The sequence below is a fragment of the Somniosus microcephalus genome, chromosome 1, assembly GCF_052327205.1.
Source record: "Somniosus microcephalus isolate GS21.2 chromosome 1, FLI_Smic_1.0, whole genome shotgun sequence".
In the NCBI taxonomy this organism is placed as follows: Eukaryota; Metazoa; Chordata; class Chondrichthyes; order Squaliformes; family Somniosidae; genus Somniosus; species Somniosus microcephalus.
The window spans coordinates 48296414-48323836 of NC_140987.1; the positions used below are offsets into that span (position 1 = coordinate 48296414).

Genomic DNA, 27423 nt, shown 5'->3' on the forward strand with positions numbered 1-27423 from the left:
CAAAGTGGATAACTTCGCATTTATCCACATTATACTGCATCTGCCATGCATCTGCCCAATCACCCAACCTGTCCAAATCATACTGGAGTTTCTCAGCATCCTCCTCACAACACACATGCCCACCCAGCTTTGTGTCGTCTGCAAACTTGGAGATATTACATCTAGTTCCCTCGTCTAGATCATTAATATATATTGTGAATAGCTGGGGTCCTAGCACCGATCCCTGCAGTACCCCACTAGTCACTGCCTGCCACTCGGAGAAAGACCCGTTTATTCCAACTCTTTGCTTCCTGTCTGCCAACCAGTTCTCTATCCAAGTCAGTACCTTACCTCCAATCCCATGTGCTTTAACTTTACACGCTAATCTCTTATGCGGGACCTTATCGAAAGCTTTCTGAAAGTCCAAATACACCACATCCACTGGTTCTCCCTTATCTATTCTACCAGTTACATCCTCAAAAAATTCCAGTAGATTAGTCAAGCACGATTTACCTTTTGTAAATCCATGTTGACTTTGTCCGATCCCGTCACTGAAATTGCCATCATTTTTACATGGTGATTTCACATCAAGTCATGCAATATAATTTATACAGAATCAGAGAGTTTTAAAGCACAGAAAGAGCAATTTGGCCCATCACACTGTGCTCCCTCCCTGAAAAAACTAACCACTTTGCCTAATTTTTCTACCCTTTCCCAATACCCTTTTAAATTATTATTTTTCAAATATTTACCCAATTGCCTTTTAAAAGCTATTGTGGGGTCTGCCTCTACCATTGTTTGTGGTAGGGCATTTCATGTCCTAACAACACACTGCGGAAAGCAAAAAAATCTCCTAACCTCTCCACTTGTTTTGTTGACAATTATGTTAAATTTATACCCTTTAGTTACCAACTCACCAGCCAGTGGAAATACTTTTGCTCTATTTACATTATCAAAACATCTCATACTTTTGAACACTTCCATTAGATCTCCTCTTAACCTTCTCTGTTCTAATGAAGAGAGACCCACTTCCTCTAATCCATCCTTTCCTACATCACAACAGTGACTAAACTTCAAAAAGTACATCATTGGCTGTAAAGCGCTTTGGGACGTCCGGTGGTCGTGAATGGCGCTATATAAATGCAAGTCTTTCTTTTTTCTTTTTCTAACTGAAGCAACTCATTCCTGGCATCATCTTCACGGTCTTCCTAAAGTAGGGCGCCCAAAACTGGACACAATATTCCTGCTCTGTCCCAGCCAATGATTTGCATTGGTTTAGCATTACCTTCTTGCTCTTGTACGTTTTACCCTGATTTATAAAATTTAAGTTCCCATGTGCTTTTTTTTTTACAGTTTTATTTAACTTGTCCATGTCTTTTGAAGGTTTACCTGTCTCGATTCCTAAGTCTCTTTGCTCCTCTGCTCCTTTTAATTTTTTACCTGTAAAACCTGTAAATAAATGAAAAATTAATTATCAAACTCTTTTTTATGAACAGGGTATCCCTTTAAATGGTCTAAGCCAAACACTGTAAGAATGCCACTGCATCACCACTGTGTTTGCAGATCATTGAACAGCATGAACATTGGCAATGTGACTGTGCTATTTCATACTAGTTTTTATTTTAATTTAATAAATAAATTAGTGCCAGGGGTGGCTTATGGTTCAATGGCTCCATTATAGTACTGTATTGCACTTTCCATCATTTACTAACCTGTCCTGCAAGACAATTTATCAGACAACCAAAGTCCTTGAACTCAAGTTGGATGTTGGTGTTTAAGAACATAAGAACATAAGAAATAGGAGCAGGAGTAGGCCATTCGGCCCTTCATGCCTGCTCCACCATTCAATGAGATCATGGCTGATCTTCTGCCTCAATTCCATTCACCGGCCTTGTCGCCATATCCCTTGATGCCTGTAGGGGGTGGTGTGTTGAGTCAGCTTTGCCCCTGACTGTTTTGAGCGGTTCGAATCGCTCCCACATCCCTGGGTTCTAGACTCCGGACTTAGGTACAGGCTGTGATACAAAATTGGAGTAGACAACTGGTTTGGTGCAAGAAAACTGTATTTTATTAGAGTCACAATAAAATTACACACATAGATTACTGGAGTAGTTACAGACATTCAAGAGTACACTTAATTAAGAATGGGGAACACACGGCACAACGAGGGAAAATCACATTAATAATCCCCCCACCCTTGTCCCACCCCCAGTATCTAACTAAATTGTACTACAAGAGCCAGGGATTATTCTCACCAAAATGGGTTTCTTGACAGTTCGAATCCTGTCAATTAAGCCGGTTGCATTTTTGGGGTTTGCTCTTTGTGTTCTTTGGGGCCTGCCATCGCCACGTGGTCCCAGTCTTAGAATCTGCGAAGGTTCTTCAGTTGGGTGGAGTCCGCTGATGCGGTATGGGCGTGGTTGTGGATTTGTCGGGTAAGTAGCCACTTTTCTTCGCTAGAAATAGGGAATAAAGTCTTTGTTGGCTTGTAGAGTGGAAAACTTCGGGTTTTGTTCCTCTGGTGGTGGTCTGGTCGTCGAGTTTTGTTGCGGTTGGGGTTTGGTTGGCGGTCTTTGGTGTCGGCTCGGTCGCAGTGGCCTAGATCATTACCTGTGTAGTGGTAATGATCTGAAGGTATGGTTTACCGGCCCTTTGTTACCGCGGTGCTCGTGGTCGGTCTTCGTGTAATGCTGCGGTTGCGGCCTAGTCATCTTCGGTCGAGCCTGCCCCACCGTGCCTCCTCACCGTGATGTTCCGTGAGCCTTCTGGTTGGATGCCCCTGTGCCCTGAAAGCTTCTGCCTGAGTCTGCGAGCGTGTGCTGTGTGTCCGTATGCTCTCGCTTTTTTTGGTTACTGGTGGGTCTACAATTATACTGTTTTTGAGTTTGTTATCTGCACGCCAAATCAGGGTTAGTTCTTTGTCTGATTTTTGGCAGGCTCATTAAGGGGATTATAGCCATTCACCTTAACTGGTTTTTGGGTGGTTGTCCCGTTGTTAAACGGTTTTTAATGTCTTGGTGTTTGTTATGTATAATGTAAATCGGTGCCTTCCTGGCTTGGTAGCTAGTTCGAACTGTAGGCGATTATATATGCATAGTCTTGATGGGCTTGAGGTTTGTGCAAGATTAAGTCTCTTCCTGAGTTGATTTGTTTTAAAGGGAAGAATGCGTGTTCCGTCTCCTTCATTTGTCTGGTTTTGAAATAACAAATCAAAGCTGTCTCCCACAGGCCCGGGAATGTCAAGTTTTGAGTTTTGAACTTGACATGCTGCGTGCAGGGCCCTGCTTTAACCTTGCAGGTTTTGCCATAAAGTCCAAAAGCCATTGTCCTTCAGGGTTCCCTTATTGAATAACTTGTCCTTCAGGGTCCCTTATTGAATAACTTGTCCTTTGGGGTCCCTTATTGAATAACTTGTCCTTCGGGGTCCCTTATTTAATAACTTGGGAAATGTAGGAATTTTGAGAATCCTACATGCCCTTACTAGTCAGAAATCTATCGGCTTCTGTTTTGAATATACCCAATGACTGAGCCACCACAGCCCTCTGGGGTAGAGAATTCCAAAGATTCACCGCCCTCTGAGTGAAGAAATTTCTTCTCATCTCAGTCCTGAATGGCCGACACTTTATCCTGAGGCTGTGGCCCCTGGTTCTAGACTCCCCAGCCAAGGGAAACATTCTCCCAGCATCTACCCTATGTTTGCTGTTGGTTTATTCAGTCAAGCTCTCTGTTATACTTCAGATCTCCCATCTTTGAACTGAGGATTGAGTTCAGGAACTGTTGCAGATTTTTCAGTTATATTTTTGGAGAAAGACAGAGGTTCTGGAAGGGAAGTCACAATTTTTTCCCACTAGCCGTGAAAGCCCTTGTCTGATTTGGAGACAATCCAGTGACTGAAGTCAAATTGCAGTAACATTGCACCAAACAGTCCTCATTTCATGGACAGTCTTCCATAGAATGCATTTCAAGGTTTTAACCATTTGGTCACAAAATATAAACCGACTCTTCAAATTATTTTTTCTCCTTACATAACAAGTCCCCTGTAGAAAGACTTCAAATGCAGGTGCTTTAAAGCAGATATTTTTGATCCCTGTTGGAATAAAATTACAATTGTTTATTTCTGGTTGCTTAGTTTGCTTCACCATCTGTTTGACAGATCGGAGGTTAGGACTGGAGACAACCAAAGGGAAAGCGAGATCTCTCAGTAAAAAAAAACCTTGCCAGCTCTTACTTTGCCAAAGAAGTAATCTGTAATCAGTCCACTCTCTGTTATAGGTGAAGTGTAATGCAATGTGAAAGGCTGACTCGCAAGATTAAACAAGGATTTTCTTATTTCTTTCTGCAAAAATCAAAGCAGCTGCCTGAATAACATCGCCTTGCAACAGCTGCTGTGATTTATGATTTGAAATTTTGTTTGGATATCGTGCCCAATTTACATTGCATTAACCACTGTGTGTTACAGATTTTTTCCGACGAATTCCTGCAACTTTTTTGAAGGACAAAGCCGGCAGTAAATAGAAGTGATTGAATCTGAAGACACTCGGTGAGTGCCACTAGCTGTAAGAATCATAGCGTATGCATCTTTCCACTGAATATATTCTGTACCATATTTGTTTAAAACTAGCTCCTTGTATCTCATCTGTATCTGGCATTGATCTGTTCTTTTGGAAAAGAAAATAGGATTTGTATAGATTTCCTTTTCTTTTGTCATTGAGTTTCAAAGGTTCTGCTACAATATTTTACTGTTTATTTAATTCGTCAATCTTGTGTATTGCTCTGTCCCAGCTCACATCTTTACGTCTATAGCTGTACTAATAGTGAATCCAATCCCTCGAGGGATGGTTTTCTGCTTTGACACATAAGCTGCAGTTATTTTTTTTCCCCCAGTTGCTGCTGTTGGTTTGGAGCTGCAAAGCTCTCAGTCTGGGGTTGAGTTGCACCACTGACTGACGTTCCAATCTGTGATGCGAATGGCAGTTTCCCCTCGAGTCCTCCGCTAGGATGCCTTACAGATGTGCAGGGGTCCCACCCTGGGGGGACAAGCATGTACTTTTTACCCTGTTTGCGTCTGAAACAACAGATGGCTGCTAGTTTGCTACAAGACTGAAGACAATCAAGCATTTCGCCTGATGTTATAAAGCACACGAGTGAAACTATTTTATTGATACCAAAATTGTGGCCATCGAACAGGCTGCAATATTTTCTTCTATTTTCTGGAACAATTGAATTTCTTTTTTTTTAATAATGTCGTAAAAGGCTTTTATTTCCCTTCGTGTATAAAATCCTAAGTTTTACAAAGTTTGTGTAATGTGACTGGAAGGGGAGTGGTACCAGCATCATAATGAATGCACTCAGTGTTACAGAATCTTTTGACTGGAAGGAAGGAATTTTACCAAGGATAATTTTCCATCATGCTTTACTAGGATATTTACTGTCATCGTGTGCACAATATTCTGCAAATTCAAGAAATGTCATGTGGATTCATCTTCATGCATGTCTGAAGTTAGTACAGGGTAAATGTCGGACCAGAAGAAAACCACAGTTCATCTTTTGGCGTCAGAATTGGTATACGTTGCGCCCGGATTTCGGGAGCAAAGCAAACCCATTTAGCAGTGCGACAGCCTATGCCCAATCTATGCAAGTGTTGGTCACATTGCTAAATTCATGTGGGTGCCTGAAATACGTCCGAACTCATATTGCATCAGGGGATATTCGGGCATCCCTGGCAGCCACCTAAAGCAGGTGTTTGGTCCCTTAATTATGTTAATTAGAGGCCTAACACTTGTTGAAGTTTCCCTTTACAAAATTTGTTACCTTAGGATTCTTCAGCAGACCCCAAGGCCGGCCAAGGAAAGTAAGTTGTGAAACAAAATGTTTTAAATAAAACTTTTCCTGAGGAGCCAGAATGCTCTCATGACCCCACAAGCATCGCAATCACACACCCTCCATGGCCCCCTCCAATTCCTCTCCCAGGACCAGCCTGAAGGCCATTGTCAATGAGGCATGTGACTGACTCTAAATTGGCCTTTCCCATCGGATGAGCTGTGGAGGTGTGACCAACGCCACCAGCTTTCCCCGAGTATGTAGCTGAGGCCCGAGGACCAATTTCTATTGATCCTCGAGCCTTTCGGTTCAGCCACATGCACCGATTCTGAGCATGAAAACAGGCCCAGACTAATTTCTACCTCTTTATCTATGCTTTTGGTCTCCTGGCAAAATGGCATTGGTACCCCAGTGGGTTTTTTTTATTCGTTTATGGGATGTGGGCGTCGCTGGCAAGACCAGCATTTATTGCCCATCCCTAATTGCCCTTGAGAAGGTGCTGGTGAGCCGCCTTCTTAAACTGCTGCGGTCCGTGTGGTGAAGGTACTCCCACAGTGCTGTTAGGTAGGGAGTTCCAGGATTTTGACCCAGCGATGATGAAGGATCGGCGATATACTTCTAAGTCAGGATGGTGTGTCACTTGGAGGTGGTGGTGTTCCCAAGCGCCTGCTGTCCTTGTCCTTCTAGGTGGAAGAGGTCGCGGGTTTGGGAGATGCTGCCGAAGAAGCCTTGGTGAGTTGCTGCAGTGCATCTTGTAGATGGTGGACACTGCAGCCACGGTACGCCAGTGGTAGAGGGAGTGAATGTTTAAGGTGGTGGATTGGGTGCCAATAAAACGGGCTGCTTTGTCCTGGATGGTGTCGAGCTTCTTGAGTGTTGTTGGAGCTGCACTCATCCAGGCAAGTGGAGAGTATTCCATCACACTCTTTACTTGTGCCTTGTAGATGGTGGAAAGGCTTTGGGGAGTCAGGAGGTGAGACACTCGCCGCAGAATACCTAGCCTCTGACCTGCTCTTGTTACCACAGTATTTATGCGGCTGGTCCAGTTAATTTTCTGGTCAATGGTGACCCCCCAGGATGTTGATGGTGGTGTATTCGGCAATGATAATGCCATTGAATGTCAAAGGGCGGTGGTTAGACTCTCGCTTGTTGGAGATAGTCATTGCCTGGCACTTCTGTGGCGCGAATGTTACCTGCCACTTATCAGCCCAAGCCTGAACGTCGTCCAGGTCTTGTTGCATACGGGCATGGACTGCTTCATTTTCTGAGGAGTTGTGAATGGCACTGAACACTGTGCAGTCATCAGCGAACATCCCCATTTCTGACCTTATATTGGAGGGAAGGTCTTTGATGAAGCAGCTGAAGATGGTTGGGCCTAGGACACTGACCTGAGGAAATCCTGCAGCGATGTCCTGGGGCTGTGATGATTGACCTTCAATCACCACAACCATCTTCCTTTGTGCTAGGTATGACTCCAGCCAGTGGAGAGTTTTCCCCCCAATTCCCATTGACTTCAGTTTTACTAGGGCTCCTTCATGCCATACTTGGTCAAATGCTGCCTTGGTGTCAAGGGCAGTCACTCTCACCTTAACATTAACAGAATATGACAGTGATCTCTCCTCAAACCAGTATACATGAAGTAATATGTACAAACCAGCAAATGTCCTTTTTCACTGAATAAGAATTGGCCCTAGTTACAGACATCATGGAGTAATCTGTGACCGGGATAATGCTCAGTACAGACAATCATAAAAGGTACATGACGCAAGATCAATGGAAAAAGTAGATAACAACAGAGGATAAAAGATTGTATGCAGTTTCTTTGTGGAAAACAAATTGCTGAGTAGTACTGGAACATATTGACAATAAAATCAGATATTTTCTGGAGGATTGAGTGCAATAGATGGACGTGGGTTCACAGTTTTGACATCTTTTGCATCCCCGAGTCTGTTGCAACATATTCATAAACTAATGCTCAGCAATTTATGTAGCTAGTGTGCAACCAATTTGGTATCTGTCGAACTTGTTACAACTGGCATCCAACCACCTTGATAAACTATAAGCATTTTATCTTTGCACATGTAAACGTCACCCAAACTGGCAAGATTTCCAGTAGTTTATCTGGATATATTGCAAGAGCCTTGACTGGTCTCAGGAATTGAATAGTCATGACATGCTCAATGTGGCATATGTGGTTCTCCACAGTCACAGCGGTAACTATTTTCCATAGTGTCTGTAGAGACAGCGAGCCATGGTTGTGTTACACTTGTGTTAAACCACAGGCCTAGAAACAAACAGTCTAGGAATTCAGATAGGAATGCAGGTACCAGAAAAGCACCTAATCTGATCAGGCACACAACAACAATAGTTGAAATCCCTAATAAAAGTGCCATAGCCCCTGATTAAAAACATTTGTCAGAATTTTAAAAAATACAGGAAATGTACCAAAACTAATATCCGTTTCTGTGTCAAACCTTTGTAACCTCTAATTCCTCAATGGAAAAGTGTAAATTGTTCAAATGTTACTGGTAAATCACAATAGGTTGATAACATAGAAATCCTGCAATTTAATTAAGATAAAGATGTATCTCAACAATATTAAAATCAAAAGCTGGGAAATGAAGTACTTTAACCCATCTCGACGTGAACAGGACCACTGGATAAAACTGATCCATTAGAAACATAGAAACATAGAAGATAGGAGCAGGAGTAGGCCATTTGGCCCCTCGAGCCTACTCCGCCATTCAATGCGATCATGGCTGATCATCCAAATTCAGTACCCTGTCCCTGCCTTCTCCCCATATCCCTTGATCCCTTTAGCCTTAAGAAATATATCCAACTCCTTCTTGAATATATTTAATGAATTGGCCTCAACTGCCTTCTGTGGTAGAGAATTCCACAGGTTCACCACTCTCTGGGTGAAGAAATTCCTCCTCATCTCTGTCCTAAATGGCTTACCCCTTATCACTGTGAGCACATTAGTCACAATGTGGTGAGGACAGAAAACAATGGCTTCGGTCTTCCTAATATTTCATTGGAGAAAATCTCTGCTCATCCAGAACTGAATGTCAGACAGTGATTTTAACATAGTAGCAAAATACTGCGGATGCTGGAAATCTGAAATAACAACAGAAAATGCTGGAAATACTCAGCAGGCCAGGCAGCATCCGTGGAGAGAGAAACAGAGTTAACGTTTCAGGTCTGGGACCCTTCATCAGAACTGTTTCTCTCTCCACGGATGCTGCCTGGCCTGCTGAGTATTTCCAGCATTTTCTGTTGTTATTTTAGTGATTTTAACATAGTTGTTCAAGGGTTAAAATAATTGAAGGCTTGCTGCAATATCCAACATTTTGGTATTATATGGTTATAAGTATTATATGGTTCCTAGGTCGCTTCTGGAAATATAGAGTAGGCAAACGCTAAACGGGTTATTCACCTTCAAAGTTTGCCGAATAAGTTAACTGTGCAGCGTTTCAATGGGAACGTATCTGCTATAGAGGATGCTTTTGGTAAACTGATCTTGCTATTCTCAGTCATTTCTAGAGATGTCCACTCAGTTTACATTAAATCCGAATGATTCAGAAAAAACTTGCACTGCTGCGGCACAGGAAAGCAAAAATGGATCCCTTTGTGTAGTAGAGTGGCTGATTAGTGGGGCAGCACTGGTACTTCTGGCTGAACTTATACCCTTACTGAAGATAATTGTCAGATCAACACAGCAGGCAGCGAAGGCTCAGAGATTTCATGTGGAAGAACCATTCTCAGGAACTGTCTGTCACGTACGCTTTTAATACTGTGAGCCGTGCCTCTGTGAAATGCTTTACCACCTGAGTGCCTTATGAACAATGATCATCTGAAAGAAGTACAAGTCTTCAATACTGGAGTGCGCAGCTGTCTGACTCCTTAGATACTTGGTAAAGCAGAAACTGTGCGTCCAATTGTTTCACACTGTCTGCAATGTAGTTTTGGTCGATGGCCTTACATATTTGAGAAATTGTAACACAAGACTGAAGATCAAATGTATCATGTAACCTTGACAGTATGTCGAGGCTTACTTTTCGTTCCACTTTCTACAATAGGAACTTTTTAATGGGAAGACTTCCCAGACAACCAATCGTATGCTTTACCCAAAAATTCTCATAACAACAACAACATGTATTTATATAGTGCCTTTAATGTAGTAAAACGTCCCAAGGCGCTCCACAGGAGTATTGTAAGACAAAAAATTTGATACCGACCCACATAAGGAGACATTAGGGCAGGTGACCAAAAGCTTGGTCAAAGAGGTAGGTTTTAAGGAGTGTCTTAAAGGAGGAAAGAGAGACAGAGACGCAGAGAGGTTTAGGTAGGTAAAATAATGGGACTAAAAAACGACAAGTCCCCTGGACCAGATGGCCTGCATCCCAGGGATTTAAAAGAAGCGGCTGCAGAGATAGTGGATGCGTTGGTTGCAATATACCAAAATTCCCTGGATTCTGGAAAGGTCCCATCAGATTGAAAAACCGCAAATGTAACACCCCTATTTAAGAAAGGAGGGATACAGAAAGCAGGGAACTATAGACCAGTTAGCCTAACATCTGTCATTGGGAAAATGCTGGAGTCCTTCATTAAGGAAGCAGTAGCAGGGCATTTGGAAAATCATAATGCAGTCAAGCAGAGTCAACATGGTTTTATGAAAGGGAAATCATCATGATTAATAAATTTGCTGGAGTTCTTTGAGGATGTAATGAGCAGGGTGGACAAAGATGAGCCAGTGGATGTGGTGTATTTGGATTTGCAGAAGGCATTCAATAAGATGCCACATAAAAGGTTACTGCATAAGGTAAGAGCTCACGGAGTTGGGGGTAATATATTAGCATGGATAGAGAATTGGCTAACTAACAGAAAGCAGAGAGTTGTGATAAATGGGTCATTTTCCGGTTGCCAAATGGTAATTAGTGGGATGCCACAGGGATCAGTGCTGGGGTCTCAACTATTTACAATCTACATTAATGACTTGGATGAAGGGACCGAGTGTAATGCAGCCAAGTTTGCGGATGATACAAAGATGGCTGGGAAAGCAAGTTGTGCAGAGGACTCAAAGAATCTGCAAAGGGCTGTAGACAGGCTAAGTGAGTGGGCAAACATTCGGCAGATGGAGTATAATGTGGGAAAGTGCGAGGTTATCCACTTTGGCAGGAAAAATAAAAAAGCAAATTATTATTTAAATGAGAGAGATTACAAAATGCTACAGTTCAGAGGGACCTGGGGGTCCTTGTGCATGAAGCACAAAAAGTTAGCATGCAGGTACAGCAAGTAATCAAAAAGGCAAATGGAATGTTGGCCTTTATTGCAAGGGGGTTGGAGTATAAAAGCAGGGAAGTCCTGTTACAAATGTACAGGGTATTGGTAAGACCACACCTTGAGTACTGCATACAGTTTTGGTCTCCTTATTTAAGGAAGGATATACTTGCATTGGAGGCAGTTCAGAGACGATTCACTAGTTTAATTCCAGAGATGAGGGGGTTGACTTATGAAGAAAGGTTGAGCAGGTTAGGTCTATACTCATTGGAATTTAGAAGAATGAGAGGTGATCTTTGTTGCATCCGTGTATAATAAGACACAGACTGCGGAGAACAGTACAACATGTGTTTACTCAACGTGGCTCACACTGCAACTGCCTGTACAGATTACTACTCAGTGTTATATACAGGTGTGGTCACTGCCGGTACTACAGTATACATGAGCTGTAAAAAGTAGTTCCTCCCTTAAAGGTATATACATTATAATTCCTCCCCTTTTAGATTAACAGTACCATAACACTCATTTAACAATTAAATATCAAACTAATTACAATTAACACTTTTAACATGCAACATTAGCTGAAAATAGTCTATTTATAAATTCAGTCTTTGGGGAGGCTTCCTGATCCTTTCTGGATAGCGCCTTTCCCGAGTGTCTTGCTCTTGGTGCGGAGGCGATTCTGGCCCCCTGTCGTCGGTTGGTTCATCAGCTTCTGATGCTACTGTTTCTGGGGTAGATGCGACCTGTACGTCGGGTTCATCACCAGGTACGTATGGGCGAGGCATGGGGTTGACTTGTTCCTGTGACTCTAGGATCTGGTCAGCATGGCGTCTCATGATGCTCTCCCCAACGTCCACTGTGTACATTAGTGGGCCCTGCCATGTGCATATAGTTCCTGGCTGCCATTTTTCTGTTCGGTAGTCGCGGGCCAAGACTGGTTGCCCTACATTGAAGCTCCTTGTTGGCTTCTCATGGATGTGCTGGAATTGCTTACTCTCAACATCTCTTCGTACGTTTGGTCTGAGCAAATCCAGGCGAGATCTTAACCTTCGGTTAAAGAACATCATGGCTGGGGCCTGGTTGGTGACTGCATGTGTCGCATTCCGTTAGGCGAACAGGAAATTGTCCACCTTGTGCTGCAGCGGAATGTTGTCATTGTACATAACCTTTATTGCCTTCTTAAAGGTTTGTACGAACCTCTCAGCCAATCGATTTGCGGCTGGATGATACGGGGCGGATGCGTAATGCCTTACCCCATTCTTTTTCAAGAACCTCCGGAACTCTTCGGACACAAACTGTGGTCCGTTGTCGGAGCAAATCTGTTCTGGCAAACCATTCCTGGCAAAAATGGTCCGTAGGACTGCAATAGTTTTCTCCGTGGTGGTGGAGGACATTTCGATGACCTCAGGCCATTTCGAGTGCGCATCCACGGCTATTAAAAACATTGAGTCCATGAATGGACCAGCAAAATCAATATGCACCCGTTGCCATGGAGATGAGGGCCACTCCCATGGGTGTAGAGGGGCCTGTGGTGGTGCATTTTGGACTCTCTGGCATCCTGAACAGCTCTTGGTCAGGTCCTCGATTTGTTTATCGATTCCCGGCCACCACACATAAGCCCTGGCTAGGCTTTTCATTTTTACCCCTCCCAGATGACCCTCATGAAGCTCATTGAGCACTCTATCCCTTAACTTGGGTGGAATTACCACTCGGGATCCACACATCAAGGTCCCCCGGCACACTGACAGCTGTTCTCTCCTTGTCGAGAATGCTGGCAACAGTGAGTCGCCATATGCTGGCCATCCCTTCGCCGTCAAATCATATACCCGAGACAGTGTCGGGTCATTTCGGGTTTCCTTTTCGATACAAACGTTAGTTACCGGTAGGTATTCAACTATAGTCGAATGGAATATTTCGACAGGATCCACTGCTGGTGCTTCCTCCGCAGTAGGCAGTGGCAGGCGTGATAGCCCATCAGCATTTCCATGCTGTTTCGTGCCCTTATATTCAATCTCATAGTGGTGCGCCCCTAGAAAAAGTGACTATCTTTGTGGTCGTTGCGCAGTCATCACCGGAACGCCCTTCTTCGGATTAAAAATGGAGACAAGAGGCTGGTGATCAGTCAGCAAGGTGAATTTCTGCCCGTGCAGATAGTGATTGAACTTTTTCACTCCCCACACTAGGCTGAGGGCCTCCCTGTCAATCTGGGCGTAGTTACGCTCGGCTGAGGTTAGTGATCGTGACGCAAAGGCTATTGGCCTCTCTGAGCCGTCCGAGAATTTGTGCGACAGCACCGCTCCAATGCCGTAGGGTGACGCATCACATGCCAACCGAATTGTTAATGCTGGGTTGTAATGGGCCAATGCCTCTTTTGATGTAATTAGTGTTTTACTCTTCTGGAAAGCTCGTCTACATTCGTCACTCCACTTCCATGGCACCCCAGTTTGCAGTAGGGTGTTCAGTGGGTGTAGTATTGTAGACAAATTTGGCAAGAACTTATGGTAGTAGTTTACCAGCCCGAGGAACGACCTCAGTTGTGACATATTTTCCGGTGCTGGAGCCTTGACTACTGCCTCAATCTTCTCTGGGGACTTATGTAACCCCTTTTTATCGATAACGTGGCCACAATACGAGATCTGTTATCTAAAAAACTCGCATTTGGGGCGGTTAGCTCGGAGCCCATATTCCTGCAATCTAGTGAGCACCTGCTCCAGGTTGGCAAGGTGATCACTGTCATTTTCGCCCGTGACCAGGATGTCGTCCAAATAACACTGGGTCCCTGGGATCCCTTGCAGGACTTGTTCCATTGCCCTCTGCCAAATAGCCGGAGCTGATGCTACCCCGAATACCAGCCGGTTGTATTGGTAGAGACCTTTATGGGTGTTGATTGTGAGGTATTTTTTTGATGCTTCTTCTACCTCCATTTGTAGATACGCCTGGGCCAGATCAATCTTAGTGAAGCGTTTCCCTCCAGATAGTGAGGCGAAAATATCTTCAATCCGCGGAAGTGGATATTGTACGGTGTGAAGGACCGGGTTCACTGTTACCTTAAAGTCCCCACAGATGCGAACCTTCCTTGGTTCCCCAGGCGTGCTGCTCAATGACTTTTTCATCACAGGGACGATGGGTGTAGCCCACTCGCTCCAGTCTACCTTGGACAGTACACCTGAACATTCCAGACTCTCCAGCTCTGCTTCGACGGCTGGGCGGATCGCATAAGGTACCGGTCTGGCCTTAAAAAATTTTGGGCTTGCGTTTTCTTCAATTTTAATCGTCGCTGTCATGCCTTTTAGTGTTCCGAGTCCTTGCTGGAACACTTCTTTCACGTCAGTTAGGATCTTTGACAGTCGCCCAGGTGTGACGTCGTCATCCTTTTTGTCAACCACAGTCAGTGCCTGTATGGAATGCCAATCCAGTTGTATTTTCCGGATCCATTCACGTCCCAGTAATGGTGGTCCTCCATCTTGCAATACATACAGGTCTAGTTTTGGTGTTTCCTTACCGTTATATATAACGGTCACCCTTATTTTTCCTTTGGGGTTGACTTTTTGCCCCGTGTACGTCTTCAAAACTCTTTTCCATTGGCTTCGTTGGGGTTACTAGATTTCGTAATAAACCATACGTCTTTGCACCCATTAAATTTAATAATACCGACGCTTTCTTGTCATCTGACACCTCATTTGCCTTGCAGTACACCTCTATTCATTCGACATATGTAGTCCAATCTTCGACTTCATTGTCAAATGCGGTGATACTGCCACTCTTTGGCATTTTGGGTGTGGTTTAAAATGGCATCTCCCAATGGCTTAAAATGGCATCTCCCGTGCTTTCCTTCCTCCCCCGCTGCTGCCAACGCCGCTCCCGGCAGTTCTCATGGCAATGGCGGCGCCCTGTAGGTTTCTCGCGCTTCTCCTGTGCTGCTGCCAACGCCGCTGTCGGTGGTCCTCGTGGCAATGGCGGCGCCTCGCGGGTTTCTGCGCGTCTCTCTCTCCCTCTCTCCGACGCTGCTCGGCCCCTGAACACCGGTTGCGCCCTGTGCACTCTGCCCTCTCTCTCTCTCCCCCGTCGACGCTGCTCGGCCCTTTGCTGTGCCGCTCGGTCGGGCTCTAGCCCGCCGCTGTCCGGGAAGGGTCTGCGCACTACCTGTTGCCAGCCCGTTTCGCTGGACCACCTCGACTGGAAAGCCAAGCCTGGCCCTCGACAGCCTCCCCCGCAATTCTCGAGTCTCTGCTGGATGACTGGGCGGTTGTCCGTGGTCGACGCCTGAGTCTCTGGCCTTGACCTCCAATCCACTGATCTCCAGGAACGAATCCCCGGGAGGTGATGCAGAGTTGCAGGTAGGTTCGATCCTGCCTCGTCGCCAATGTTGCGTCCGTGTATAATAAGACACAGACTGCGGAGAACGGTACAACAGGTGTTTACTCAACGTGGCTCACACTGCAACTGCCTGTACAGATTACTACTCGGTGTTATATACAGGTGTGGTCACTGCCGGTACTACAGTATACATGAGCTGTAAAATGTAGTTCCTCCCTTAAAGGTATATACATTACAATCTTATTGAAACATATAAGATACTGAGGGGGCTCAACAAGGTAGAAGCAGAAAGGATGTTTCCCCTCGTGGGGAAATCTAGAACTCGGGGGCATAGTTTCAGAATAAATGGTCGTCATTTTAGAACTGAGATGAGGAGGAATTTCTTCTCTCAGAGGATCGTAAATCTGTGGAATTCTCTGCCCCAGAAAGCCATGGTGGCTGGGTCATTAAATACATTTAAGGTGGGGATAGACAGATTTTTGCAAGATAAGGGAGTGAAGGGTTATGGGGAGCGGGCAGGGAAGTGGCTTTGAGCCCAAGATCAGCCTTCTTTTTTTTTCTTAGGCAGTCCCTCGGAACCGAGGATGACTTGCTCCCACACTAAAAATGACTTCTCAGGTGACTGGTGAGTCTTATTGAATGGCGGAGCCGGCTCAAGGGGCCAAGTGGCCTATTCCTGCTCCTATTTCTTATGTTCTTATGGCACATTCAGAAGTGACAGAAGCAGCTGAGGTAATCTGTTAAATATCAACAATTTTCTCACTTCTGCAAGCACTAACAACAGGAGCATTAACACATCAAGCTTTACCTCTGCTCTGAAATAATACTGCGACTGTGAAAATAAATAAGGGATAAATAGTAATACCTTGTACAATGACTGACACAAGGCAGCCATCACAATTCACATTGGGGTGGGGGTTGATCACATCAAAATATAAGACCATCATGACCCCAGTTTATCTGTTGAGTTTGCAAAGTACAACCAGGCATTGAAATCCAGCATGGATAAAACACACCCTGTGCCAAAGAACGAAGGTGAATTTCTCATCAGACATTGTGAGCTTTTGATGATTGATAAGCGGTCATGCAACTGATCCACTGTGCTTTCTAAGACTTGCACCGTTGCATGGAAGTAACAGGCGTTTATGCAAACTCTATTCAAATAACTGTACTGCCTACACACTTCAACTGTTCATGAAATGTCTAATCAGCACTCATCACAGAGGTTACAGTGTTTAGTTTAATTACATGCAAATGAAGTTTCGACTGTTGCTTTTGTTTAAAGTGCTTACATCTGCAAATCCATCGCTACCTGCATATCATGCCCATAAATCAATAACTTTTTTTATCCTATAAACCAATTATATTTTTAGATTTTTTTTTTACAATGCATTGGAAATCCATGCGGGTCTAAATGTTCTCTTTTATCATTAATTGGTTTGCAATGTATTGTATTCAAGTTAAAAACACTCATTTGGCGTATACACTTCAGAAGAGTATGAGTGTAGTGAACCAGATGTTCATCTGGCTAGTCCTAAACTTCAAAAATACCTTATATCCACAATCATTTCTTGTGCCAAAGAGAAACTGTCCAGTTTCCTCTTGAATGTGCTTACGCTACCCACCTCCACTGCCTCCTTGGATAGTCAGTTCACACTTTCAGCACCTTCTGTGAGTAGATATAAACTATGCTGTAATTCAAGTTAATTTGGAGAAACGCTGATTTTGAAAATCCATGCTCATTCCGCCAGAAGTGCCAGAATTTAGGCTAAGACTTGGACACACTGGGTCTTGGCCATGCATGGAAATTGTTAGGAACATACAAAGAAAGCCTGGTCCATCAAACCTGCCCAAACAGTCATGACACAACAAAGCATCATGGATAGTCATCATGCAACTGGGCATCATGGTTCCATCGTGCTCCATCCCAGCAGCATGGGAAAAGCAACAAATAAAAAACCCTAGGCCAATTTAGAGAAAGTAAATCTGGGAAATTTCTTTCCAAATTTCTTGAGGACCACATTGACTATGGGGCATATCCCCCAACATCTCACCTCCCTTTGTATGCAGTGATATTAGCCACAGCCAGAAACTCCCCCAGCTCCGTTTTGAACTTTTGTAGTGATTCCGCTCTCACCACGAGCTGGTAACTTTTTCCAAGCATCACTAACCCTCTGCGTAAAGAAAAACCTCCTGGCATCTAACTTGGCATAGCTTATACGCATGGCCCCTAATTTCCCTAACCTATCTAGTTCAAATAGTCTGTTCACACAAACATAAGAACAGTGTGTACCATCTACAAGATGCACTGCAGCAACTCGCCAAGGCTTCTTTGGCAGCACCTCCCAAACCTGCGACCTCTTCCACCTAGAAGGACAAGGGCAGCAGGCGCATGGGAACACCATCACCTCCACGTTCCCCTCCAAGTCACACACCATTCTGACTTAGAAGTATATCGCCGCTCCTTCATCATCGCTAGTCAAAATCCTGGAACTCCCTCCCTAACAGTACTGTGGGAGTACCTTCATCACACGGACGGCAACGGTTCAAGAAGGTGGCTCACCACCACCTTCTCAAGGGCAATTAGGGATGGGCAATAAATGCTGGCCTTGCCAGCGACACCCACATCCCATAAACGAATAAAAATAAGAACATAAGAAATAGGAGCAGGAGTAGGCTCATCTTCATTTTAGTCCCTTCAGCATTTTAAATACTTCAATTAAATCATCCCAGAGTCTACACTATTCTCGAGTAGAAAGACCCAGCTCTCTCAGCCTATGGTGGTAACCGAGTGTTTCTAAATTAAGGATCATTCTACTGACCTTTCTTTGAACCTTTTGCAGGGCCTCTATATCATCCACAATACAAGAGAACCAAAACTGTGCATAGTAGTCCAGATACGGCCTAATTCAAGACTTGCAGTACAATTGAAGTTTATATTGTAATGTATATTTTTAACCACTTTGTTCCCATCTGGGAAGAACAGCCTCCATTGACCAGTCGGGCTTTGCCGTATAATATGCAGACTTGGTTGCAATGCAGCGCAGCCAAGCAGGACTGGATACCCATGTTTAGCTTGAATAATGATCCATTTTAGTGGAACTAGAATGCTGCTGGCTCTCTGTTGATACTTAGCAATGCAACCAATAGAGGAAGTATGTCACGGTTGCCTTTGGCTGTGCCCCTGTAATGTAAAAGCAGCCTTTGTGGCTTTAAGAAGACTTTTAATGTAGTAAATCACAGCATCCTATAATGATGGAGTTTGGTTTGTCTGACAGGACCATACAGTGTTTTGCTTCATGGCTAGATAGCACACATCAAAGGACTAAAAATACATCTAATTTAAGCACTGCTCAAATTGGAGTCTCTGAGGACCATTACAACTCCTTTGTTACATTAATGATCTCCCTAAGGTGTGTTCACACTCCAAAGGCTGTTTATATGCTGATGACACATTCCTACTCTACCTGCAAAATCTGCGAAAACTATTGAAAGTGTATTAAATAAGGATCTGCTGAAAGTTTTTCAGTAGCGGCATAGTCATCTTGCTTTCAACGTCAAAATAACAAACCAATTTTACTCAGTTCATTCGACCGTCTTGCAGAAGAAGGCCTCTCAGTAATCAGCATAAATTACATTCAATTTTAAAAACACTGAAGTACAAAGTACCTAGGTCACAGGTAGCCAGCGGACTGCCCTTCAGTGGTCACACCAGCAAGTTGATTGGCAAGACATTAGCAAAAATTACATTTTGTAAAATGATTTGCAGAGAAATTACAATTACAGTGTAACTATATGAAATCTGCTTCACTCTGATTGAAATGATCCTATCTGGAGATACCCAGCTGCTGTTAGAGTTACATAATTATACATAAGAAAGTAAGCAGAGCTGGATTAAATGGCAATTGCAGAACCTCAAAGGGAATAACTCAAATCAAACACAAGAGGCTTCCATTACCAATTCGAGACGTCCATCTAGAAGTGTTTCCAAATCATGGTCCGACTTTTCCCCTTGGCTGCGTTGCACCTTCATTTCCCTCTAATTTTTCGTCTCCGTTTCCTGCATTTTCTCACCGAGAAACATTTTTGAAATAATAATGAAGATGCTCAGCATGGAAATTTCTCGAGAAATCACCATGGAAGTGCAAGAAAAGAGTATTTGGTGGGCTGGAAAAGTTAAGTTTTAGGTAGGTTTGCAGAGACCTGGGAATCAGGGTGGCTGACATCTTTGCTGCAGTTGGTGCAAAATAAGAACACAAGAAACAGGAGCAGGAGTCGGCCATCTGGCCCGTCAAGCCTGCTCCGCCATTCAATAAGATCGTGGCTGATCATCTACCACATCTCCACTTTCCTGCACTATCCCCATATCCCTTAATTCCCTTAATATTCAAAAATCTATCGATCTCTGTCCTGAATATAAATCTTAAATCAAAGAGAGATGAAGGTAAGGGAGGGAAGCAGAAAGTTTTTTTTAAAATACCCTTGCAATTTTTTTAAATTACATCCTTCTGGATGATAAAATGTGACCAATGCTGCAACAAATAGGTGGCAGATATACCTGAGTAATTACTTAATGAAGTAGAAGAATGTGTGTACCCAAGAAATATTGGCACCATTTTGTTAAAGCTAGCAGTAAAATGATCCACAAAGACTACATCCACTGAGAGTTGGTCAACATGCTCCAGAGCAAACCCACCTGTTGCCAATGAGATCACGGGACTGGATTACTCTTTGCTAGTGTGCATTCTGCACAGCTTCAATGAGATGTGTGCAAACTACCAATCCTTGGTAGGATCATGACTGGAACAGCACAGTCAGAGTTGTTCAAAATTACACCTGCATAATTATACCAGGAACTTGCAGCTCACCTCAACATTCAACAACACTCCAAAATGTCATTTTGTAATACCAGTGCTGAAGTTGTATAAACCACTTCTTCTGCCGATGGAGTTCTATCCCAGGCAGTGTTGTTGCCTGATGTTCTATCCCTTCTTATGCAAAAATCGAGAACCTAACTCATGGTCCAATAACTGCGCTATGATTATCAATTGAACTACAATTGTTAGAGCACGCATTAAGTATTGGGTTGTTAATTTAGCCACTAAATACAAACTCTCTGGTATTTTTCTAGCCTTGGTAACCAGCAGGGGTACACCTCATGTCTCCAGATTTGGTCCCGCAGAAAAAGGGGAGAATTAAAATGGCAGGGGGTTGGGAACCTGTGCAGGGAGACAGAGGAAAGGGGAACATGGATAGAAGCAAAAGACAGGAAGGAGAAAAGCAAAAGTGGAAGGCAGGGAAATCAAGGGTGAAAATCAAACAGGGCTAGAGTAAATAAAAATTCTAAAAGCACTGAGAGTGTTAAAAAAATCAAGCCTGAAGGCTTTGTGTCTTAATGTGAGGAGGATTTGTAATAAGGTGGATGAATTAGCTGCGCAAATAGATGTAAATGGATATGATATAATTGGGATTACGGAGACATGGCTCCAGGGTGACCAAGGCTGGGAATTCAACATCCAGGGGTATTCAATATTCAGGAAGGACAGGAAAAAAGGAAAAGGAGGTGGGGTAGCATTGCTGGTTAAAGAGGAGATTAACACAATAGTAAGGAAGGATATTTGCTCTGATGATGTGGAATCTGTATGGGCAGAGCTGAGAAATACCAAGGGGTAGAAAACGTTAGTGGGAGTTGTATACAGACCCCCAAACAGTAATGTTGATTTTGGGGATGGCATTAAATGGGAAATTAGAGACACGTGCAATAAGGGCACAGCAGTTATCATGGGTGACTTTAATCTACATATATAGATTGGGCTAACCAAATTAGTAACAATACTGTGGAGGAGGAATTCCTAGAGTGTATGTGGGATGGTTTCCTGGACCAATATGTCAAGGAACCAACTAGAGATCAGGCCATCTTAGACTGGAGATTATGTAATGAGAAAGGATTAATTAGCAACCTTGTTCTGCGAGGCCCCTTGGGGAGGAGCGATCATAATATGATAGAATTCTTCATTAAGATGGAGAGTGAAGTAGTTGACTCAGAGGCTAGGGTCCTGAATTTAAATAAAGGAAACTATGATGGTATGAGGCACGAGTTGGCTAGGATGGATTGGGGAACATTTCCTAAAGGGTTGACGGTGGATAGGCAATGGCAAACATTTAAAGATTGCATGGATGAACTACAGAATTTGTTCATCCCTGTTTGGCATAAAAATAAAACAAAAATTGTGACTCAGCCGTGGCTAACAAGAGAAATTAGGGATAGCATAAGAGCCAAGGAGAGGACTTATAATTTGGCCAGAAAAAGCAGCAAACCTGAGGATTGGGAGCAGTTTAGGATTCAGCAAAGGAGGACAAAGGGATTAATTAAGAGGGGGGAAATAGATTATGAGAGTAAGCTTGCAGGGAACATAAAAACTGACTGTAAAAGCTTCTGTAGATATGTGAAGAGAAAAAAGATTGGTGAAGTCAAGCGTAGGTCCCTTGCAGCCAGAATATGGGGAATTTATAATGGGGAACAAAGAAATGGCAGGCCAATTAAATACATACTTTGGTTCTGTCTTCACAAAGGAGGACACAAATAACCTCCCAGAGATGTCGGGGAACATAGGTTCTAATGAGAGGGAGGAACTGAATGAAATCAGTATTTGTAGGGAAATGGTGTTAGGGAAATTGCCGGGATTGAAGGCCGATAAATCCCCAGAGCCTGATAATCTACATCCTAGGATACTTAAGAAGTGGCCCTAGAGATAGTAGATGCATTACTGGTCATCTTCCAAAATTCTATAGACTCTGGCACAGCTCCCATGTATTGGAGGATAACTAATGTAATCCTACTATTTAAAAATTTGGTAGAGAGAAAATGGGGAATTATAGACCGATAAGCCTGACATCGGTAGTGGGGAAAATGTTAGAGTCCATTATAAAAGATGTAATAGCAGAGCACTTGGAAAACAATGACAGGATCGGACAAAGTCAACATGGATTTACAAAAGGTAAATCATGCTTGACTAATCTACTGGAATTTTTTGAGGATGTAACTGGTAGAATAGATAAGGGAGAACCAGTAGATGTGGTGTATTTGGACTTTCAGAGGCTTTCGATAAGGTCCCACATAAGAGATTAGCATGAAAAGTTAAAGCACATGGAATTGGGGGTAAGATACTGACTTGGATAGAGAACTGGTTGACAGACAGGAAGCAAAGAGTTGGAATAAATGGGTCTTTTTCCGAGTGGCAGGCAGTAACTAGTGGGGTACCGCAGGGATTGGTGCTAGGACCCCAGCTATTCACAATATATATTAATGATCTAGACGAGGGAACTAGATGTAAGATCTCCAAGTTTGCAGATGACACAAAGCTGGGTGGGCATGTGTGCTGTGAGGAGAATGCAGAGAAACTCCAGTATGATTTGGACAGGTTGGGTGATTGGGCAGATGCATGGCAGATGCAGCGTAAAGTGGATAAATGCGAGGTTATCCACTTTGGTGGCAAAAACAGGAAGACAGATTATTATCTGAACGGCAATGGACTGGGAAAAGGGGAAGTGCAACGAGACCTGGGTGTCCTTGTGCACCAGTCGCTGAAGGTAAGCATGCAGGTGCAGCAGGCGGTTAAGAAGGCAAATGGTCTGTTGGCCTTCATAGCGAGAGGATTCGAGTACAGGAGCAAGGATGTCTTGCTGCAGTTGTACAGGGCCTTGGTGAGACCACACCTTAAGTATCGTGTGCAGTTTTGGTTACCTTATCTGAGGAAGGATGTTCTTGCCATGGAGAGAGTGCAGCGAAGATTCACCAGACTGATACATGGGATGGCAGGAATGACGTATGAGGAGAAATTGGGTCGATTGGGCTTATATTGGCTAGAGTTTAGAAGAAGAAGAGAGGATCTCATTGAAACTTAGAAAATTCTAACAGGACTAGACAGACTAGATGCAGGAAGGATGTTCCCAATGGCGGGGGCGTCCAGAACCAGGGGTCACAGTCTAAGGATAAGGGGTAAGCCATTTAGGACTGAGATGAGGAGGAATTTCTTCACCCAGAGAGTGGTGAACCTGTGGAATTTTCTACCACAGAAGGTAGTTGAGGCCAATTCATTAAATATATTCAAGAAGAAACATAGAAACATAGAAGATAGGAGCAGGAGTAGGCCATTCGGCCCTTCGAGCCTGCTCTGCCATTCAATGAGATCATGGCTGATCATCCAAATTCAGTACCCTGTCCCTGCCTTCTCCCCATATCCCTTGATCCCTTTAGCCTCAAGAAATATATCCAACTCTTTCTTGAATATATTTAATGAACTGGCCTCCACCGCCCTCTGTGGCAGAGAATTCCACAGGTTCACCACTCTCTGGGTGAAGAAGGAGTTAGATATATTTCTTAAGGCTAAAGGGATCAAGGGATATGGGGAGAAAGCAGGGACAGGGTACTGAATTTGGATGATCAGCCATAATCTCATTAAATCGCAGAACAGGCTCGAGGGGCCGAATGGCCTACCCCTGCTCCTATCTTCTATGTTTCTATGTAATTCAAACCCTGGAGGAAGTCCAGTGAGAAGCCATGAAGTTGAGCGCTAACATCAACAATAATAACAATTTTCATTCACATAGTGCTCCTCACACACATGAGACTTTTCAATAAGGAGGAAAGGGATACAATGGACACTGAGCACGGGGAATGGGGAAAGAATTACAGAGGCAGTGATGGGGACCCGAAGAGATGGTCAAAATGGAGGATTATTGCGGTTATTGAAAACCGAGGGGGAGGTGCCAAAGTAGAGGGGATCAAAAGACTGAGTTATGAGACAAGACGGAAGAAACATTGGATTTTTCAGCTTTCAAAATAGATAGCTCAACTGGAGACACCATAATGATCTATAAGAACAGTTGGGTACGTCAACAAAAACAGGAAATGCCCAGCAGGTCTGTCAGCATCTGTAAAGAGAAAAGACACGTTAACTTTTCAGGAGTAAGACCTTTCCTCAACCCGAAATGTTCACAGCTCTCTTTACAGTTGCTGACTGCCCTGTGTATATTTCCAGCATTTTCCAGTTGTGTTCCAGATTTCCAGCGTCTACGGCTTTAAAAAAATTTAATTTGCACAGTTTGAAGCTGTGATGGGAAGGCCGTAAATTCTCTCTTTCTGGATTAGCTGGAATGGGCCAAATGGCCTCCCTCAGCCATATCAATCTTGTGGTCTGTGCCATGTGGTTATGCCACCGAATCCGAAGGAAAAAATTATCTGTGTGCATCGAAGGTTTTTTGATCTTATTTGTTTTCTCAAATTCAAAAAAAAAGAAAAGTTGATTGCTGTAAGCATCAGGGAAAGAGTCCAGCAAGTCGACTTGTTTATAAAAAAGGTGAAAGATACAAGTAAAAGGAAAAGAATGGCTCGTCACCTGACCCTTTCTTTGCTCCAACACCTGGACCAAAGCTCCATGTGCACTGTTGCTAGTGGTGTTTACATTGTTGTGCCAACAGGAACATTCCTCCCCCCCCCAGAGGTTTAGCCATCTGCACTGGTTCTAAACAACATGTAAATGTATTATGTCATTGCACTTTTTTTTAAATCTCTAAACTGCGATCAAATGGAGGGCTGAATGGTGATAACATGAACTCTGCTGCTACTACACTGCTCCTGTTTTAAGCTGTTTAGCAGCTGTTTCGAAAGCTTAGTGCCCCATAAATAACTTGTACGGCATTAAATACAGCAACTAAACAAATGGTAGACATAAACGCAAATAATTCAGTTGCTTGGACAACATATCGATTGCTTGGACTGTTATATACCTGAGTCATGGAAAGTTAATGATACACATTGATGTTGATTGGTTTAATTACTGCTGAATCCTGTATTCGTGTAGTCCCTGTGGACCACTGTGATCAAATGAGTTTTATGACCGACAAAGCCATCCATTGAACTGAGGCAGGTAAATCTGAAGCTACTAATTATGGTACAGAACTAATCTAGGTTTTCTGAATCAAAGGACACTGGAGGATATGTACATAGGTGCAGTACATTTGTGTGCCTTAGTACTAATGAGGAGTGTCTACTGAGACAGATTTTCTGCTTCACACTTTGCTTAAGGATCTCGAACTATTTACTGCATGTTATGTGTGAATCATGCAGGCTAACACATAGCTGGGAGTGTGTTGCAATGCAGAACTCATCAAGGGGCTTGGATGATATTGTAAAACACAAGAGTAGTTGTCAACGGCAGCTGAATTCAGATGTTTTATTCCTTAAAGTAGTGATATCCAAACTGCATTTCATGGCCGTGTGCAGCCCCCAACACTGGCAACATGGCCTTCAACTCAGACAACTCAGTCCAATTTGCACATCTCCACATTGTTTGTCCTATTTGCATTGTATGGGCCTGGAGGTTTGGAAAGATCTGTTCACATTGGTGCCTATATCGATGAATAAATCCTAAGTCAGAGCGTCAAGATCTATCAGTATCCGCAACTTGACATACAGTACATGCAAATGAATGGAAACATGGATTCAAATATTGGCCCAGAAATTCGGGTCGGAGGCTTCCCGCGCGGGTGCAAGCCTCCGACCTGCACTTACCTTGCGTGCCGGCCATTGAGCTGTGGGCCCGAGTGGTATTCCGATCCTGGGCCTGCTGCAACTGCCGGCGCGCAGTGCTTGCGTATCCCAGGGGCGCAGTTAGTTCGATGCGTCCCCTGGGATCACATGGGCCATGGAGAGCCAATGGTAGCAGGGAATGCTTCATTCATAAATTTGACAGGAAGAGCTGTCAAACCTATAAATACTATAAGCTTCAAAACATCACTAAAACTTCAAATAAATTTTTTAAAAACATCACATTTTTAAAATAACAATAAATTACACGAAATAACTATTTTAAACAATAATTTAAATTTTTGAAAAAATTAATTACATTTTCTAACGGGGCTAAAAATAAACTTACCTTTCTTTAAAGTATTTAAAAATAATAAACCTGTGGAAAAAATGTTTTAATTTTACTTAATTCACCACTTACCTTGTTAAAAGCAGGTCTTGTGCCTGCTTTTTAAAAGTGTAACTGCTGGAGACTTACCCTCCCGGAGAAACCTGCAAAAAAAAACGTACGTTCGATGCGCACGCGCTGCCTCTCCGGCGCACGCGTTCCACCTGTCAACCCCTTCTTTCAAGGGAACGGAAGTTCTGGTTTCCCACGCATGCGCAGTGCATGCACGAAACCGACACTTTCGTTGGGCCTACGCATGAGTACCCAGTGCGTACTCATGCGTGGGGACCCGAATTATAATATGTGTGGCCCTGGAGACTCCATGATGAGAGCCTCTGCAGCCAACAAAGACAAAAGGTTTACAGTGACTAGCTTTAAAATATGCTGTGTAATATGTGTATAAAACATCCAGAAGCACTTAGAACTAAGATAAAAAGATAAAAGCTTGGCGTTTCAGCAATTTTGCAGGGGGCATCTCATATCGCATCTCTCGGGTACATTTCAAAGTGCATCTCATGCAATACATTACTTTGCTTTGTTGTTATTTAGGCAAGTTCAGCAACCACTTGTGCACACCAAGCTGCCACATGCAGCAATGAAATGAATGACCAGTTGAAGTGCCAGTGGGTTAATTCTCTGCAAATCACTGCTCTTCAGTTGTGCATCATTGTAGACACAAAAGGCATCAAGGGGTATGGGGAGAGAGCGGGAATATGGTGTTGAGATAAAGGATCAGCCATGATTATATTGATTGGCGGAGCAGGCTCGAAGGGCCGAATGGCCTACTCCTGCTCCTATTTTTCTATGTTTCTATGTTTCTATCAGTGTATGCTGCACTTATTAGTAAAAATATTGGGGCAGTAATTCCTCCCCAAACGCGTGAGTACGGAAGGGGTACTCACGCGTCTGGCCGGAGGAAATGCCGGTTTTCAGCATGCACAGCGCATGTGCTGAAAACCGGCATTTCCTCTCCTCTAACCCAAGAGGTGAAGAGGCTAGCGCGTGCACTGTAGGGGGCAGCGCGTGCGTCTTGGATTTCCTCTGTTTT

General features: G+C 43.6%; 1 protein-coding gene across 9 annotated transcripts in view; it reads left to right on the top strand.

The window, feature by feature from the left end:
* tenm3 (teneurin transmembrane protein 3) overlaps positions 1 to 27423 on the top strand; it is a 2019778-nt gene that overhangs the window by 918419 nt on the left and 1073936 nt on the right. For all 9 annotated transcript variants that reach the window (XM_085979187.1, XM_085978950.1, XM_085979196.1 and 6 more), the window contains one exon: positions 4439 to 4519. The gene's annotated coding sequence lies outside the window, so the exon portion shown is untranslated. The remainder of the gene's footprint in view (positions 1 to 4438; positions 4520 to 27423) is intronic.